Raw genomic sequence first — 20,677 nt, 5'->3', positions numbered from 1 at the left:
AGTAAAGTGGTGATGGCACTGATGATTTTGTTATGACTTGTAGTAGTCCTATTTGTATAATTTTGCATTATTTTCGGTAACGGATAAGTATTCTGCAGTGAGAAAAAGTTAAATTGTTTCCTTCCTACTCATCATTGACGATAATAAGTGCACTGCAAAAATCACCCTACTTTCGCGTGTTCTTTTCTAGGAACTAAGCTTTATGTTGCCCGGGAAATTTGGAAGGTCACGCTTTCACTTAAAATGCAAAATGTACAAAACGAAAATCTCCGGAACATTCTGTTCAAAATCCGTACCTTCACTATGTTGCTTTCAGTTCGCTAACATGTGTCCACGAACGATTGAATAAGAGCGTATTAGAATAACGTGATTATTTTAGCTGCATACGAATTTTAGAACGTGAAAGTAGCGAGTAACATGAAGTAATGGCCACGGAAGGTGCGCGAATCGCTACAAGCTATTAAAAATACGAAAACTTTTTTCACATATTCCGAGAAAAATTTTGGCCAACATAAACGAAAAGTAGCCAGAATTAATGCAAGTCGGTTTCGGAGTTGATGATGCCAAAATGCATTGCGTTAGGTGCAGCATCATTGCCTCTGCTATTTCTTTATTCACGTGATCATCTCGCGTTTCTGCGCTTATTATGTTAGCTTTCTATAAAATGGAAGATATTTTTGAAATTCTCGAACTGAATCAAGGGGTCTCGGGTTCAATTTCCGGCCGGGTTGGGGATTTTCTCTGCCCGGGGACTGGGTGTTTGTGTTGTCCTCATCATTATCATCATTATCACATCATTCAGGACAGTGGCTACACTGGCTGTGTAAAAATTGGACTCTGTAAAAATTGAGACTTTGTACTGGCGCTGATGCCCGCGTAGTTGAGCGCCTCACAAACCGATCATCATCGAACTAAACATAGTTTTAACAGTATTACCAGCAGCAAAAGATAGCATGAGGTTCGGCTCACTGAGTTGCTACCAGCCTTGAGCTACTACTAAAAGGAGTTGTTCAATATGCAATATATAAACGAATTATTTCAGCTCCTTATGAATTTTACATCTGTATGTCTGCGAATAAATCGTGCTTGAATCAGCGGATGCAAAATAATTTTCAGTTTCAACATGGTGAACTTCTGTGCTTTTTCAAAATCTATAGATATCATCTAGTTGACTCTGACAGTTAGCAGACATTCTCGAATGACTTACCTACAATAAATTGCAACCGGTGTGCATCACAGTTTTTTGAAAATGGAAATCTGTTAGCTGACATGAACAGTGGACGACAGTTACGTCGCATACGTTTCCGTCACGGTGAGAGATACGTTAATATGATATAGACTTCCAGTTTATCATCTTTAATTTGTGGGACTGGTATGCAGTCTGAAAGTTTGACTGTGCATAATTTATAAATTATATTTAATAAACTGCGTAATAATCAGTTTTTATGGGATATATTTGTTAGCAACACACACTGAGATATTGATAGCAATACTGACTCGACGATAGTAGCGAGCGTTAATTTTTGCAGTGTTTGACGTGCTTGTTAAACTGATTTGTCCCTGCAACGAATATTTTGTTGTTCTTGTTTTCCTCATTGTGTGCAGCGAAGGAAACAACACAAAGAATTATGATATTCAGTTTTTCGCGAGACATGCTTTGGATAACAATTTTTTTACTGACATATTTTTAAGTGTACTACGCTATCATTGTCTTGCGCCATCCGCAGTATTTTGATGGAAGCTGCAGTTTAGCATTAACTTTTATTCTCGCATTTTGTATTTTAAAACGCGTGCCTTTACTGTAGTTATGCCGAAAGTCAGCAACGAGACTTTACTTGTTTGCTCTATGAGCCATTAATACTTGACTAGTCTCTGTAATACACTGCGTTATGTGGGCAGAATCACCATACACCGACTCTGCTACAAGTGCACTTGCGCAGAGTGACACAAAGGCGTGTGACTAGTGCTCGACATCATTCTGGTGGCTCCCGCCGTAATAAATCAGCGGCGAGGGCTGGTGAATTCGAAATGTGCTTGATTCCAGGCGCTCATAAATTCGAGCGCTCCGTCAGCGTGCTGTTGTGTGTTTGAAGGTGCCTGAGTCTGGCGTCACCCCACTGGCTTTCAAGTGGAAACGTGCAGGAGGCACAGAACGTCACCGGTACTGAAACCAGTTGTCAGAAAACCTTATGAATTGCGACACAGCGGCCGGGGGGGGGGGGGGTATATAACGATCGGTTGTAGAACCTGATTTTAGTCATTAATTTCATTCCCAGGTTCTCAACAACATTTCAGTGGTATGGAAAAGACGTACTGGAGTGTGGAGCAAAGATTGAAAGTGATCAGACTTGCAAGGAGAGACGAGGTATTGCGACCCACATATTTTGGCGAGCTTTAGCACACTATTCAGCTACACTAACAAGTTACTGCTGTATAAGGTTTAAGGCCACTACCCCTCCGTTTTGGAATAAAGATGGAGGTGAAAGAAAATCGTGAAGCAGGATCCGTTTCAGACCAAGTAGAAACGTTAGAACGTTTGATCATAAGGAATTTTATTCATACATATCAGACCCGTAACCTAATATTTTCTGACAACTTAGTGATTTCATTCCCATTGCAGATATAATTGTTGAGGAAAAGCCTCGCTAACTGCAGCTGGATACGCCTACGATGTAGGCTGCCTGCCGATACAAAACTTCGGTGCACCATGCTTAGCGTAAGTTAAATCTAACTTGAAATTTCAACCTGGAGTTTTCCCCTCGGAAATGTTTTCTCAGCACCTGACGAAACCGTAAAAGTTATCCGGCATTTTAGATACAAACACCTTAAGCCGAGAGGAGTCTAAAGAAAACGTGTGAAATGACGGAATGGTATCGGTTACGACAAGAAGCTAGGTGAAATTTCTGTCTCTACTCGAAGCGACCGAATATCGTATGACAAACAACCACTGAGGGGTGATTTGCTCCAAGCGGTGGACATCTGTTAAGGACGAGTCAGTAGATGATATAGGTAGTGAGTAGTTTTAATTCGAAAATTGCAACAGAGGGAGTGACGTTACCCGCTTTCAGCTTGCTGCTGTTTCGCGGTTGCAACTGAATAACCTGGTCGCTTATATAAGAGGCACGCTGACTGACGCCAATACCATAAATAGGAATTAGTTGTAATTTTCACCTCGTTGTACGTGTTTATGAATTATTCGTTTATAAAAACACGTTCAATATGTGGTTTTGATCATGTTAATAGTTCTCAGTTCTTCATAAATATTGGGAAGTTCTTAATTTTATACTTATATGGATATTTTTCTGGCAATACCGGCCATGACCTCCTCCTTCTGTGCGGGTGGACACATATTGCCCGAACTCTTATGGGACTTGGTAAGAATATCTTCCACGAGTAATGAGTGTGTTAGGGTGGGACACTACGAATGTAGTGTGTGGACGTACAAGGTGAGAATGTGGGTCTCGCGGGAGGCGTGCGCGAGGTAGTCCCTGCAGTCGCACTATCCTTTGTGACCTCGGTGGCTCAGGTGGATAGTGCCTCTGCCATGTAAGCAGGAGATCCCGGGTTCGAGTCCCGGTCGGGGCACACATTTTCACCTGTCCCTGTTGATATATATCAACGCCCGTCAGCAGCTGAAGGTATTAACATAATTCTAATTTCATTCTCAATTTTATTTCCGAGTCATTAGTTATTACTGTTGAAGCGTGTAAGTATTTACACAAACACGTTATTTCTTGCTTAGGAATGTCTTATTCTCTCTAATAACAATCCCTGAAAATTTTCAGTGCAGCTTTTCCAAAACTCCTTGTATATCGTATCGAATACTTTGACACCACTTGAACGACAAGCCCCTAAACTACCATAGTTTTTTACTGAATGAAACTCTGAGGAAAGTAACGGATGATAGAACACCATGGCAGTGTGGTATATTACTGTGACAGTAATTGCTGCAACCAGTCTCTATTATAGTTGCTGCAATTCCTTCTACAGTAACAAATGCTAGACTAATTTCTGGGCAGCAGAAAAAAAAACACCTTGCTTCCATTCATACGATGTTTTGAACAGAAGAGTGTTTTGATGCTGTTCATAGAGGACAGGGTAAAAGTCTTCCAGGTTATCCGTTTTGCTGTCTACATTATAAGTGCTAAAAATAGATACAGAAGAATTCGAACGACTAAGCAGCCACAATCTCATAACGGATCTGACAATCCCAATCTAATACATTTCGATCTAGTCATTCGCTTTTATATGGAGACCATATTGCTAAGAGGTGCAAGATTCCAAAGGAATTCTTATCTACCACAATTATGCGGGATTATGGCGTGAATACTGTGGAGGGGCACATATTAACTACTTTATGGTACTACCGCGAGAACAGCAATTTGAGAGCACTGAGCAGTATATGCCCGGTGCTGTGGGATTATGAAATATGGGACTATAGCTCGGTGTTAGCCTAGTATGCAGGACAACTCGATGATGACTAGAAGGAAGCATCCAAGCGCCGCTGGGCGTAAGCGAAAAGTTTTAGTGCTGCATTTTAACGCGACCATGCGCTTTATCCCGGTCGTAGCTGACAGCTGTCATATGACAGTAACCGTCTTCTCATACGCTGGACAGATGCGGAGCTGGTAGGAAGCGATGGATTGCTGGCAGTATTTTTCCACCAGATTGTGGCCAACTGTGAGAATTCGGGCACATCTTCTTTTCTTGAGCGAAATCTGCTTTGCAGTAAAATTATCGAAAGCACTCTCATGTAATCCGTCGTGTGCTTGCAGTGAACTACTTGGAGACGTAATGGTGATGAAAGTGAATGGGGCCTCATCTGTTGCTTAATATTTCAATTTACAGCGGTGCTTCACTGTAATCCAGACAAGATGGCTGTGGGCCCCCGCGCCAGCCATTCTATTACGCAGAACGACCTCATGCAAATACGCGACAAGCGATTTTCATAATTCTTCCACAAGGCGCGACATCATCTTCCGCAGGAAATTGGCAAACTATCAAATTGTCGTTGCGAGGGCGCCTCAAGACCGTCTGGTGGTATGGGACAACTCACCTCACTACTCTGCCACCTAGTTCCCCCAGCGAAGCGGAAAAATCCAATCGATCTCGGAGTTATCTCGCTTGCCCCTTAATCGTGACCCCACTCCAAGTGAGACGCTTCGTGAAAGCGATAACGCGTCTTTTGTGGTTCAGACATTTCTGAGGTCCCGTTGTTGTGTATTCTTGAATGGCTTGATAAAAACTGGCAGTAAATTGCACCTGAATTTGATATGTACTTCATAGCAACGGTTCATTGCATGGTAGAAAGGCACGATCTTTTCCTATAAATGCCGTTCCCTTATGAATAATTTTCTTCTCTTTATGGCACAAAATGCGTAGACGAAAATTTGTAATTTTGTTCTTGTATTTCATTCCATAAATTGACAGTGAAATTTTGTGGAAACATTTGTAAGGACATGCGGAAGAGAAATAACGAATGAACCATTGAAAGAAACGCATTTTAATTTCCACATGAGAGGGTAACATTTGTTAACTACGTACCATATTTTCCAGGTTAGGAACACTGCTCCACGTGACGACCATCTGCATTCACGACAGCGTGGGAAAGGACTACAGATACCATTTCACAATTGCTCGAAGCACTTTTCGAACGGTGGACCATGGAATGTCCGCTGTCGTGACACAGCTCGTGCAGTGGCTGAAGGTCACACATTGTGTCCAGCATTCTCTGTCATGGCAACAATAACTTCTCCAACAATTTTTGCGCAGTTGGCCGTCGACCTCTCGCAGGAGCAATTCCAAATCGCCAGTTAATTAGAACTTCCAAATCAATATCTCCAACCCTGGTATGGAAGGATCACCTCTCTGATCGCTTCAATGCGTCGATACTCGCGAAGAGTAGCAGTACTGCTGCTGTTTCGATAAAACAGCTTTACAAGTAAAGTCCTGCTCATCTTGTCCATTGAGCGAGTGGCACGGTGGTTAGCACGCTGGACTCGCATTCGGGAGGACGGCGGTTCAAACTCGCGTTCGACAATCCTGATTTAGGGTTTCCGTGATGTTCATAAATCGCTTCAGGCAAATGCTGGGATGGTTCCTTCGAAAGGCCTTAGCTGACTTCCTTCCAAATCCTTCCCTATCCCGATGGGACCGTTGACCGACAACCAACCAATTACCTTGTCCAGACCGGGGAGGACCCTGCAACGAACTTGTGACGTCACACTAGTCGGCTTGTCTCCCATACGTCGTGATGGCACAGCTCCGTGCAGGGCTCACAGGAAATCAATATTTGATTGAAATGGTACCCACTAAAGGTCTTAATTTAGTGGTGTACTATCAAGAACTGTGTCATGTGCTATGACGTACGCGCCACGGCCTGTCTTTCTCGTGGGCGTCGGTCTAGACCCATGTTGACTGCCTGCAGTTGTAATGCACTCTGACGCATCTGTTTCAACCCTACTTCGCCGTACCAGCACCGACGTCTAACGGCAACACATATCCTGCAGCGTATACTCTGAACATCATTTCTGTAGGGTTGGGTTTCCAATCTGTAAATTGTTTTCCGGCTACAACATCCCAAGTGGCGAATGTTTCATTATAACCGCCATGTACATATACCAGATGGTTTTAGCTATAAATCTGTCTGCTAGAAATCTTACAAGGGGAACTCAGCAAATGATTCGTCAACCGTTTCAGTTTCTTGCTCAGCACTTTCAAAATTTAGAGAAAACGGACATAAACGTTTTCTGTGTCGCTTATCGTCGTAATGTATTTATTATGTCAGAAGGAAACGTACGTGTTTTGACGGGTGATAGCATTACTGATTCTGAACAACGGACGTGATGTGGACATATGCCCTATTCCGAATGGTTTCCGAGACAGAACATTTTTAATGTACATTTCTATTTTTTTTCTGTATTATTCATTGTCATTGTTTACAACGCACCACAGTAATATAGAGGAAGTTGAGACGAACATTTTGTGGTCTATCAAGTCCGAAATCTACCTCAAACTGCCCTACAAAAAGTACCTAAGCTACAGCGCACGCGCTTCGCGCGAAATTGTCAATATTCTCGCGATCTCTCCGCGCAAACTGTTAGTCCTAGACAAAAAATAAATAGGACCCTTTTTTGTAGCAAATTTAATTTAGTTTAATTGTGTACTGAGCCACGTTTTAGCCGACCGCCGTGGCCGAGCGGTTCTAGGCGATTCAGTCCGAAATCGCGCTGCTGCGACGGTCGCAGGTTCGAATCCTGTCTCGGGCATGGATGTGTGTGATGTCCTTAGGTTAGTTAGGTTTAAGTAGTTCCAAGTCTAAGGAACTGATGACCTCAGATGTTAAGTCCCATAGTGCTTAGAGCCATTTGCTTAGATACAAGACACGTTTTCGTCAGAGTGTGCGGTTTTCGAGTTATTAAAGAAAAACGTACAAAAGTGATATTACACATGCTCTATCTCGGAAACCATTCGCAATAGGGCATATGTCCATATGAAGTTTTTTGTTCAGAATCACTAATACTATAGTGTCTCAAAGCATGCACCTTTCCTCCTGACTCACCTTGTATATTATAAGATACATGAAGAGATGCAGAACATAGTATACTGTCAGCTGTCACAAAAGAAAAACCTACGCCTTTATATATTTTATTTACTCTTTCTAATAACAGTAGTGCCTTTCGACCATTCCATAGTCTAAGAATACAACCTTTTTTAGGTTCTGTTTACAAAAAAAAAAGTTAATATGCCAGATATCCAGTAAGTATGTTAGTAGTAAAAGTTAATAAGCATAATAACAAATCAAAACATTATGAAAATGATCCTAACAAAAGTTTTCAGAGACAATATTTAATAACAATATTTAGTTAATAATACCAGGGAAGTGTAGTCTGTATGTCTGTCGGTGGCAGCAATAAGTAGCGAGGAGACGTACTTAGAGTAAAATGACGACACGATTTGAGAAACAATAAAAGCAATGCAAAGGACTTACATGGAATGGGACACTAGTAATGACAAAAGCAAAGAAGGAAACTAAGGAAAAAAGATAAGCGGAAAACTACGTATGAGATAAAGAATGCGGTAAGGACAGTGATTCTCTTACGTTGTTGAGGGCGAAGAAACGTAGATTAATGGCTAATTTGTGCAAAGATAGAAATTTGGAGTCGGGGGATGAGATATTATCGCCCTCCATTGCTGCGTTATCGCCGTAGACCGCTGCCACGTGGAGGACCTGGGTTTGATTCCCGGTACTGCCAAGGATTTTTCTTTGGTGGGAGGACTGGTTTGAGGTGCACTTAGCCTCGTGATACCAGTTGAGGAGCTACTTGACCGAGTAGTTACAGCTACATGGTCTGGAAAGTCTGCAAAGTGGCCGGGATAGCGGTGTGCTAACCACATGTCCCTCCATACAGCATCTGCATGAAACCTGGCGAGGGGCTCATTATAGGTACCGGCAAGTTTGCCTTTGCTAAAACGAGCTGCCAGATGTTGTTATTTATTGAATGATTCTGTTATAGGTAAGCATTCATCGATTCTTCGCAGCATCAGCTCTCAACTCCTCTTACGTGGCACTGTTTACTGAAAGTAAATCAGAGTGAATTACTGATAAGTGGCTACAGTGTTTGTACTCAGACTTAAGAGAAATCCTTCATTTGATAAGGTGTGTGCCACTGCCACTTTCTTCTGTATTGTTACGCCGTAATTTAGTACCACGTATATGCGTCGAGTAGGTCTGAAGTGCATTTAGTAGGTCTGAAGGATGTATATCGCCATGCGAGTATTTCCTTCTACTGCGGCAACATTGCGAACTTATATCCGATGAAACTACGTTAAAACCCTGGTATAGCCACTCTGATATACTAATTTCTATTCTGGTTTCACTTGAATCTTCGCCCATTTTAATTTAGTTTATCCTTCATTTCCCTAGACCACTGTTGTAGATTGTAGTATATCAAGTGCGTTTTCGACATAGCTGCTATCAATTCCCCATTTCTTTACGGAACTGAGTTAGTCTCAGTGCCTCTAATGACTGAACGCTAAACGAAGGGAAAAGAGCTTGCTGCATTCGAACGGCATTAGTTTAGTAAACCACTGAATGGCAAGCAGTGATGTGTTTTTCTGAAATGGGAGAGGCGTGCTAGCGGTTTTAATTAGAAGCGTCTGCGGGGGACTCCTAATGGCCGGCCAAGCTGTTACTTGAGCGCAGTTGTGCATCGCTATTCTTAACACGTCCGCACTGATTCACCGGCCTGTTGAATACTACCGACCGAGTCAGATTAATTGTTTCAATGTATGTGCACAGCGAAGGGAAAGAAGCTGCTCTTCGGAGGGAAAATGCTGGACCTGTGCTTCTAAGGAATGCGAATGAATCGTGCTTGATCAGTCGTAAATCCCTCTCCAGATGCTTCTGCTCGAGGGAAATTGTTTTTCTACGCAGTGAAGCCTGTCCCCGCGCCCACTCCCCTCCTCAGTCGGCTCTAAACATTTCCTTTTGCATTCTTCTGCCGCTGACCCTTTCTGCTGGAAATCTCGGGCACAAGTGTACAGCTCACAGCAGCCGCGCGCCATTGCAATAAAAGCGCGCTCTCACATTTTTGTAGTCTTAAAATATCTAACTCGCCGAGGACACGGTGATCATTAGAAACCGAATGGTGTCGATGACTGCGTTTGTCTTGTATTTGACAGATTGATGAAATGCTACTCTTGTACGAATTTTACAGGGCTCATTAACGTATGATGCTTGAATTTATATTACTACTAAAAACTGGAGGCAGATGACTCGGCGTGTAGATGCGTGGGCTCTTCTGTTTATGTAACGAGGCTGACTGCTATGGATTTTCAAAGGAAAATGTCATTCTCCTTCTCCACTATTATGTATACCCCAATGTTTCTCTCTCCCTTTATTTGCCCTGCTTTAAGGGGTAACACCACTGTTTGGCCTAAAAAACCGTGCATTTCAAACTTTTTTTGTGCAGAAGGAAAGATGATAGAGAAACAATATCTGGGGTAGTTATTCAGAGTGTTTTTAAGTATATTACACAAAATTTTTGTCTGAAAATGTTGCAGAATGGTGACACTGTAGTAGTACTGTACATCTACATTAATACTCCGCAAGCCACCTGACGATGTGTGGCGGAGGGTACTTTGAGTACCTCTATCGGTTCTCCCTTCTATTCCAGTCTAGTATTGTTCGTGGAAAGAAAGATAGAAAGAAAGACGTTCTGTTTCTGTTGCTCCCGAGGCATGTTGAATTTGAGGCGATCTGTGGCACGCACTATAACTTGTGCCAGTTTGAATCTGGAAAAGAGAAAAACATATATGTAATCTACATCTACATCACACTCCGCAAACCACCTAATGGTGTGTGGTGGAGGGCACTTTTTGTACCAGTAACTGTGGCCCCCAACAGTGTTCCACTCGCGACTAGCTCGTGGGAAGAATGATTGTCGGTTAGCCTATTATGTACTGACTGTAATTTCTCGAATTATATCCTCATGATCATTACACGAGACATGTGGGGGGAAGTAATGTTGTCCGACTCTTCCCAGAAAGTGCTCTCTCGAAAGTTCAATAGTAAATCTCTTTGTGATGCAGAACGCCTCTCTTGTAACGCCTGCTAATGGAGTTGTTGTGCATCTGCGTAACGGTCTCTGTCGTCTAAGTGATCCCGTGACGAAACGAGCCGCTCTTCGTTGGATCTTCTCTCTCTCTTCTGTCAGTCCTGTCTGGTAGGGATCCCAGATACACGACCAAAACTCAAGAAATAAGCCACTTCCTTCGTGGATGAGTTACATTTCCTTAAGATTCTTCCTATGAATCTGTCTGGCGTCTGCTTATCCCACTATTTGTTTTATGTGGCCCTTCCACTTACGGTGGCACTGGATAGTTACTCCTAGATATTGTCCGGCAGATACTGTTTCCAGCGGTTTGTCCTTAATAGTGTAGCTGTAAAGTAGTGGATTTCTTTTCCTATGTATGTGCAATATGTTACAGTTATTTACCTTCAGGGTCAACTACCAGAGCGTGCACCATTCATCAATTCTCTGGTGGTCATTCTGCGAATCGTTACTATCTTCTGGCGTTGCTACTTTGTTACAGACAACGGCATCATCTGCGAACACCCTTAGAGAGTATCCGACGCTTTTTACTAGATTATTTATATATATTGTAAACAGTAACGGTCTTATTGCACTTCCTTCGGGTACTCCGGAAATCACCTGTACATCTATCGATTTTATTCCGTTAAGAGCGTGGTGTTAAGTTCTGTCTGAAAGGAAGTCTTGCATCCAGTCGAAAATCTGCTCGGATACTAGATAAGTTCGGTTTCTTTTTTCTCCTCTAAACGGTAGCGCAGGACGGTGTCAAATGCCTTCTTTAAGTCAAGGAACACGGCACCAACCTGAGCGCCATTGTCTACGGCGCTGTGGATGTCATGGAGGAACAGAGCGAGCTGAGTTTCGCAGATCTTTGTTTGCGGAATCCATGTTGATCTTTGTAGAAGAGTTTTCCTTATCCAAGAACGTCATAATTCTTGAGCGTAAAAGATCTTCCATAATAATACAAGAGGTTGACCTCAACGATATAGGTCTATAATTGTGTACATCTGTCCTAGGGCCTTTCTCAAAAACGGGAATGGCCTGCGCTTTCTTCCAGTCGCTAGGTACCCTTCGTTGCTCAAGCGACCCAAGATACATTACTGCTAGAAGGGGAGTAAGTTTCTTTCGCATAATCTTTGTAGAATCTTATAGGTATCTCATCTAGTCCTGACGCCTTTCCACTACTAAGCGATAATAGTTGATTTTTTGTTCTGTGATCTGTTATCGCAATGTATGCCATTTCGACGCAAGTACGACGATTGAAAGGAAGGACCGTGTTACGATCTTCTGTGGTAAAACAATTTCGGAAGAGCGAATTCAGTATTTCGGCGTTCTCTCTGTTATCTTCCGTTTCGGTGCCAGTATGAGCTTTGTAATTAAATTTCCAAATGAAAAGACTGAAAATTGTTGGAGTTATGCTGCGTGCCGTTTCGGAAAATCATATTCAGAGAAAAACGCGTTTGAAGTTTTGAAATGTGTTATAGACATGAACAAATAAAAAAATTCTACATTTAGAAAACTCTTGTCATTAATCTGCCATCCCAGGACTGGTCTGTCGTACTGTTGCGTTGGGATCGAAATCATATCCACTAGGTTATTACAGAACGATTGAAATATCGCTCGTGGCAATTCCATGAACGCACAAAACCTTACAATTCCATTTATCCCTATTCCAAGCAGGCGCATTGCTAGGACGATTCGACGGTTGATCTCATATGCATTCCGTATAAACGTAATACGTGGTATGACAACTATACAGTGTGGACAAGCACTACTTATACTGAAGCTTAAGCCTCGAGGACTTCGTTGCTGCATCGTGATGTCTGCGTTACGCGTTTTACATTTCAGGTGTTCAAAAATAACAGTGAGGACGGCAAGAAAATTTATAATCCTATAGTTCACTACGTAATTCACATCAAAATCCTGGTCACTGTCTTTCATTATGTTAGCAGATACTCCTTCCGACGCGTGGATGACATACTGCTTCGACGCCGAGTTGGATACGATGTTTTCGTACCTTTTCTGCCCGAGCACACTTTCTCAACGCTCATTCTTACTTGAAAGACAAAACTGTATACTATTAGATCACAAATTAACTATCAGAATCAATACTGCACACAAAAATCGAGATTCGAAGCGCAATCTTTGTACACGTACTGTCACTTGCTGACGCCAGACTGAAGTATTATTGTTGTGAAATGCCTGTAACTACACCCAGACACTACGGATGTTATCGAGTTGGTGCAGGTGGGCCGTTTCGGGTCATCCGAGGTGCTAGAGCAGCAGCTTGGATTTCCATATAATTTTTTTTTTTTTCCTTCAGGGATTAGATTTCTGCCTCACATTTTAGTAGATTCAAAGCATCTTTTAAGCCAATAAGAAAAGGATTTTTTGGAAATTCTGTAGTGGTGCTACCCCTTAAAGCCCCCCCCCCCTCTCTCTCTCTCTCTCTCTCTCTCTCTCTCTCTCTCTCTCTCTCTCTCTCTCTCTTCCCCCCACCCCCCTCTCTCTCCTTCGCCCCACTCTCACTCACTCACTCACGCGATGATCTGAGAGTTATTTGCATTACATGACTTAATCGTCTAGATAATATTTTTGGATACTAGGCTAATTTTAAAGTAGATGACTAAGAAGTTGTGGCTATCGGCGTAGTTGGTTCAAAATGGTTCAAATGGCTCTGAGCACTATGGGACTTAACATCTGTGGTCATCAGTCCCCTAGAACTTAGAACTACTTAAACCTAACTAACCTAAGGACATCACACACATTCATGCCCACGGCAGGATTCGAACCTGCGACCGTAGCAGTCGCGCGGTTCCGGACTGAGCGCCTAGAACCGCTGGACCACCGCGGCCGGCCGGCGTAGTTGCACTGTCAACTGTAAACTGCTGGACCCCATACTGATTTACGTGAGCACCCATACAGGACAAAAGAAAAAAAGTTACTTTCTTCCTACCATAGTAACTCTGATAGATCAGAAAATTTCGCCATTGCCATTCCTTACGCTTGGCCTATTTTTTCAGGTGGGACGAAGTCAAATCTCGCGGACTTGGCAGTTCAGTGCAAATATGACATTGGTATTGAATTTCACCCGTATTAAGCATTTTTAGTTTTATCCTGAAGAACGGACAATTTCCATTTTAGTAGAAACACAACTTGTGCACATGTTCCTTTTAGTGTCAATTAGTATCAGAAGCCTTTTTGTTGCAATAAATCTGCCCCCAGCGTTCCTTTATGACAAAATATTTTGTCGCTCGAATAGCTTTTGTAAACTGTAGCATAGTTTTTGAATACCAATAATATGTTGTTGTTTGAAAGTTCTTTGAGTTTTACGCACTAACTGCGTGATTTGGTTTTAATTGTTCGCTCTTCCCATGGACAACCAAGGTTAAAAGCGACTGAAATACCAGTCATCGCCCTTTTAACACTATGATTCGTCGGCGGACAGTTCTCACAGCTAAAATATCTGTGACGAACCTGAATAGTTTTCGCGAAAGATGCCATACTCTGCAGTCAGAATTTGGTGATTTTTGTTTTCTTTCCTCATCCAGCACTGTCTTGACGGAAAGATGAAGCAAGTAATACTTAATTGAAGTAATACAGCAGCCAGACACTTTTTTCTGTAGCTTTGCTTTTGGCAAGATGTGTTTCCGGCTTTCACTTTGCTTCAGTTGGTATAAAACACTCATATTTCCGTAAGAATTACGTTTTTATCTACTTCATTTTGAACTCTGCAACTGCCGTGTGCAAAATAACAATTCGCACAGCTACCACGTTTCCAGAGTTAATTAATAGTTAGGTGCAATTACTTTTGTTCAGTAATTTGTGACTCCATTTTCCGTCTTCATATGCACAGCGCAAACACGTTTAGCTTCACTGATGCTGCCCAGCATTCGTCATGCGGTCAAGTAATGCGTTTGTGTGTATCGGAAATTATATCTAAAGTCAAGTTACAATTTTCTTACCCATTCGAAAACTATTTCAGAAATCAGTTATGTTTGTGGACTTAATGTTGCTGACCTCAAAACTTGACGCTGTCTCTGCATAATCAAAATTTGGTTTGATATACAAGTATTTACTGTAATGAGTCGCACGAATCGTTTTACAGGTAGGTATTTTTTTAATGAATTACAATGGCTGCATTAGCAATTGACGTGAATCCTTATTGGCTTAATAGAGTAGTGACCGACTAGCATTGAGAGAATGATAACAAAATTATACAGAATGGTTCAAATGGCTCTGAGCACTATGGGACTCAACATCTTAGGTCATAAGTCCCCTAGAACTTAGAACTACTTAAACCTAACTAACCTAAGGACATCACACACACCCATGCCCGAGGCAGGATTCGAACCTGCGACCGTAGCAGTCCCGCGGTTCCGGACTGCAGCGCCAGAACCGCTAGACCACCGCGGCCGGCAATTATACAGAATGTTACTAAAGTACAGTCATTGAAACGTTATATTGACAAAGATGTAAATGTGTTAACGTCAGTTGAAGATGGGTGAAAGACCGAAACCGTCTTAGCCGCTTTTCTGTACAGCTGTATTTATGCTAATTGCTGTATTTCTTCAAGTAATTCAATATACAGCCACGGAATTCACCCACCAATAACATGGGGACATTAAGTAATTATTTCCACAGGGTCTTGTACGTTACTGGAACGGCAGACAGATTTGTCAGAACGGGCGCAGGCACCGTAACGATTGTGTCACGAAACTAGTAAATGCCGGCTGGTGTGGCCGAGCGGTTCCTAGCGCTTCAGTCTGGAACCGCGCGACCGCTACGGTCGCAGGTTCGAATCCTACCTCGGGCATGGATGTGTGTGATGTCCTTCGGTTGGTTAGGTTTAAGTAGTTCTAAGTTCTAGGGGACTGATGACCACAGATGTTAAGTCCCATAGTGCTCAGAGCCATTTGAACTAGTAAATAACGAAATATTATTGTAGAGTATCCCTACTCTTCGACGGGGTGGTTGTGTACAAATGAAACCTCGACAACTATCCAGTGGAAAGCATAAACATTACTGGTCAGGATATGAGAACTGCGAATATCCTCTCGCGTCATTTTCAACGGATTTTAGTCTCTGGATATTCAATAATCTTCATTATGGAACACTACTGTAAAGATTTAGTTTTGTCACGAACTTTGTGCGGATCCATTAACAATAACGCAACTTTTATGGTGTATCAGGGTGGGCATTTTTGGCGCTACGTATCCCTCCATGGGATTGAGCTTGCACATCCCTGTTGCTTCCCCTAATCGCTTCCGGCGAGTGATTGCGCTGTTCCCTGTCGGAAGACAGACGCCACTTGGCAGGGGAGGCGCTCGGATTCCTCCGCTGGCGAGGGCGGAGGACTTAAGTAGCGGAGAAGAGCGTTTGTTTACTCTCAGCGGCTGAAGTGTCCCGCATGGCGCCGAGCGGAGACACAAACAGAGCAGCGCCTCGCTGATCGACTGTCAACATTTTGCTTGTTTACTTACACGAATAGCATGAGCGATTAAATAAACGGAGCAGGCGCCCGCCGCGCCCAGCCGGCGCCCGCCACTTCCTAGCTTATTTCTCGCCTTTCTACATTTCCCCGCTACTCCTGCACAACGTTCACTTTGTAACAAGTTTCATCCAACGAAAGATCTGTATACCCGCGTCGTTCCCGTTGGTGGTGTGGTTCATCAGATCCGGAAGCTAGCAGAAACGTTGTCATTTCTGTGTTAAAAAGAATATTCATCCTTTTTTTCATCTTTTCCTGTTTTGCTGAACTGGTTGAAATTCGTTTCACTTGCATATGTAGCTACCACAATGGAATTATTTCTTCTCTTCCTTCGTCAACACCACCGCTGTCATCGTCATCTACGTCATTATCTTATTCATATTTTCGGCCAGTTGTGGTTCATACGTGAGTTGCAGCATTGTCGCTGCGGCAGCGGAAAATTACTAAAAGACGCAACTCTAGTTGTAACGAACTCGCGATCGTGTAGTGTAGACGTATCATTTTTTCGCAATAAGAGCAGATCTAAGTGACATTTTTGAAAATATTAACGAGTAAGAAGAAGTATTTGCATGAGCTCTGCACCGTTGTGTACACATGCATATACATGTCACGGATCAGATGGAATGGATCTGCGTTCTGACTACGCAATAATTCAGAATTCAGCACGCTTGTCTGCCTGAACCTGTCGCAAAGGTGATTTTTCTCGTCGTTTCACGGACTGTCTCGCGTTTACGCCTTACACTCATATAGTGTGAAAGGAACTTAGGCGATGGATAGTAATTTCTCAGTCTTTCTTCATTGTGCCGATGAGACAGATACCGAATTGTAAACCCCCTTCAGAATAATCTAGAGTGATATTCACTAAATCGTTGTTTTTATTCGATAATTCAGCTTTTGCTCCAGAAATTTAGTTCAGCGGGCCGCGATTCGTTCAGGTGTTGACACGGAAACTTTACGAAACACTAGAAGTTTGAAATTCTGAAATACGCTCGATCGCACCAGTAAAATGGCGGGTGAGGTATCTACAAGTCATATATCGCAAGCAAAGTATTCTGTAGTATTAATACTACTGGTACGCTAACCAGAACTGGAATCTTACCTGCAGTACTCACTGTCATTGTCGTCAGACTGACCACAACCAAATCAGCAAAAATTTTTCACCTGTAGTGTTAAGTACTCATATTCATTACTCACCGTTTGTCCCACTCTTGGCACTTATACTTTATTAGTGATAGGTAACCGCCTAAGTTCTTTATCTTTATTCTTTACTCACATTTGTTCTAAAATCGTCTTAAAATATTTACAGTGGCTAGAGTGTAATGCAAAATGTCCTGACAAGAACGGTCACAATTCTCGTTGTTTTAATTATAGTAGAGAGTTCAGCTTCGAACGACAGTGTCTCATTTTCAGATTGAAAACCTTGCGATATGATCGGATGTGTTTCTGGCACATAGTGTGCATTCTGTGGCGTCCGTATTGTGTCCGTACTTAATATGAAATTCTGTCTGGCATTCTAACGGACCAAATGCAGAAAGATGGAAACATGTAAATATTAAAAATTACTCCATTCTGTGCCTTTGAATTGTTCCCTAGAAATTTTGTGTATGTTCATTATCAGTGGTGTAGTACGATGCGTAATTGTATTGTGTATAAAGGTTTATATAAACTGAATGATATATAACGCTGAACACGCACAGTATCGATTGACAATGTGAAACATGTTCATGTGTTTACAATTGACTGTTTTCATTATCAATTCGAAACTTCGTAACCTTAAGGATTAAAATCGCCATGTTACCATAAGCTGTTACCGTAAATTTACTCTACAACAAGTCGGCCTACTTCCATCATTTTGTAAAACTTTTGGTTCTGCATATTTATAGAATATTTTACTGAAATTTAATAGGAAACATTAAAAATTAATAAGGAAACTAATCATTTCCCTCGGGCATGGATGTGTGTGATGTCCTTACGTTCGTTAGGTTTAAGTCGTTCTAAGTTCTAGGGGACTGATGACCTTAGAAGTTAGGTCCCATAGTACTCAGAGCCATTTGAACCATTAATCATTTCCGCTAGTGTAAATGTCTATAGTGAAGTAATTCATTCGGTACGGCCACGAGTAAATATCAGTAGGATAGCTAAGAGAAAAAAATATTCTTCATGCTTCTAATATGTGGTAAATATCTCCTTTTCCTGCATGTTGTATCATTATGTTTCTGTCGTGTAAAAATTTCTATTTTATTGCATAAGCAGAGTTATCAGTATAGCTCACAGTCTTTTCAAACTTGTGGAGAGGTGAGTGGGTGGAGGTGACCGATTAGTAAAGCTCACTACGCGACTGTGGTGTACTTCCTTCCAGCCACATAAACGGGACGAGGTATTCCTCACTCGTCTTCTCATAGACCACCGCCCTATGACGCATGGCTTCTTGCTCTGGCGAAAGCACCCTCCAATGTGTGGCGTTTGCGGCGTACAGATCACTGTGCCCCACGCTTTATTCGACTGCGTTTTATTTTCCGACCAGCGAGCCGCGGCTGATTTGCTGACGGATCTGCAATCTCTTTTAGACAATAATCAAACGAATGTGGTTAGAGTTTTAAACTTTTGTGAATTGTCCAACGTTATTACCATGATTTTATGGAGAAGGTTTTAATTTGTTCACAGGGTGACTGGCTCGCCCATATTTTACGTAAGAGGCCAGCCAGTGACATTTTCCTGTAGCTTCCTTTTAGCTCCTTTCTCGTTTTACTTGTGTTTTAGTCTCTTGTATAGCATCTTTAATTCTTTCCCGTTGACTTGGCGTATATGATCACATTCTACTACTTTTTTCCACATTCGTTTCTTTTCATGTGTGTAAGGGTGCTGATAACATCGCCGTTTAGCGCCCGTAAGCACCAAACACATGCACACAAGCTTGCGTTAATTTTCGACTAAATTTCTGTAATGTATAATGCGTGACACGTAACGTGTACTACTATAATACTTTACAAACGAATCAATATATGAATACAATGTTTTCAGAAAGTGGCAGAGAAAACGGCAAGTGACATTCATCAATATTTAGAGTGAAATATTTGTGTGGTTTTTCGAGAAGTGAATACCAAAAGTGCAGGCTTTTCCCTCTACTGGAGCACAAATTAGAATAATGACGCTGTGGTCGTTGACTTCACGTCTTGTGACTGAGTTTGCGAAAAGTATGGTTGCAAAATTGACAAGTGCTCTGTCATTTTTACACTCTGAGAGCTGTGGAATGATTTCTTTTATGAAAAGATGTAAAATTTTCCCATTAAAGAAAGTTAGGCGCCTCTTTCTGGTATCACTTGCCGAAACACTTATTTCGATATCTTGCACTGCTCAAGAATAATTTGGAACGTGTATGTTGGGTTAACACACAGTATAAGATGGATTTAATTGCTATGACCCATAACGTTTCGCAGTGGTCAGGTATAGGCATCGTGGACGCAGTGCACCAGAAATCCGGCAAGTTTTCCGCTGAATGATGTAATGATGAGCCGTGTGGTTCTAGGCGCTACAGTCTGGAGCCGGGCGACCGCTACGGTCGGAGGTTCGAATCCTGCCTCGGGCATGGATGTGTGTGATGTCCTTAGGTTAGTTAGATTTAATTAGTTCTAAGTTCTAGGCGACTGATGACCTCAGAAGTTAAGTCGCATAGTGCTCAGAGCCATTTGAACCATTTTTGAATGATGAGCCACATCGGCTGGCGACTTTAAGTCAAATACATAGAAAGTTTTTTTTTTTTACTGGTCTTCGGCGACTTTAAGTCAAATACATAGAAAGTTTTTTTTTTTTTTTTTTTACTGGCCTTCGTACTGCGTTATTGCCTTCGATGATTATCTGGCCCTGTTCAGTTACCAACGAACTGCATTCCTGTCGAGATATTCTATCCTTAGTATTACAGTTAGCTTAACAGATGGGGAGGAAGTCGCATACACAATGTGTAAAATGTGTGTTCTCATATTTTTAACTACTTTAGTGTTTCGTATATGAGGCGGTGATGGGCAATCGCTTAAAATGAGGAAACAAAGAATGTACCGTGGATATCGGGACACGAAGACGGTGCGCTACTTATGATAAGGAAATCGGCCCTAGGAACCATTCCCTACCAGCCATTCACCCCTACGCATTTGGGAATACAAAGGAAAATATAAATTAGGATCAAATTAGAACTCGTTTCACCCGAATAAGAGTCAAACGTCTTCATCATACCGCCACGTCGTTTCTCGGTCGCTTAAAAGTAACCCGTCAAGAAGGTTGGTGTACGAGACGCGCGTTGGTTAATTCTGTGCGCTGTTTCATTTCAGGTTTAACTTATCCTTCCCGCCGTAAACTAATGCAGTGCGCGATACTCGTTCGCGAAACACATATCTCGCGCATCAAAAAGTGGTTCAAATGGCTCTGAGCACTATGGGACTTAACTTCTGAGGTCATTAATCCCCTAGAACTTAGAATTATTTAAACCTAACTAACCTAAGGATATCACGCACATCCATGCCCGATTGAAAGATGTTTCAAGTACTTAATAAAGTAACTCATTTGCAAGTTTGTTTATTGGCAGAGGGTAAAAGAAGTC

At 42.1% G+C, this 20,677-nt stretch overlaps 1 protein-coding gene across 1 annotated transcript in view; it reads left to right on the top strand.

The window, feature by feature from the left end:
* The window catches only part of LOC126184181 (E3 ubiquitin-protein ligase Rnf220-like), a 658,132-nt gene that overhangs the window by 526,972 nt on the left and 110,483 nt on the right, over positions 1-20,677 (top strand). The gene's annotated exons all lie outside the window — the stretch shown is intronic.

This window comes from Schistocerca cancellata, chromosome 4 (assembly GCF_023864275.1).
Source record: "Schistocerca cancellata isolate TAMUIC-IGC-003103 chromosome 4, iqSchCanc2.1, whole genome shotgun sequence".
Taxonomy (NCBI): domain Eukaryota; kingdom Metazoa; phylum Arthropoda; class Insecta; order Orthoptera; family Acrididae; genus Schistocerca; species Schistocerca cancellata.
Note: the sequence above shows the minus strand (reverse complement) of the source record. Positions and strands in the feature narration are given on the sequence as shown.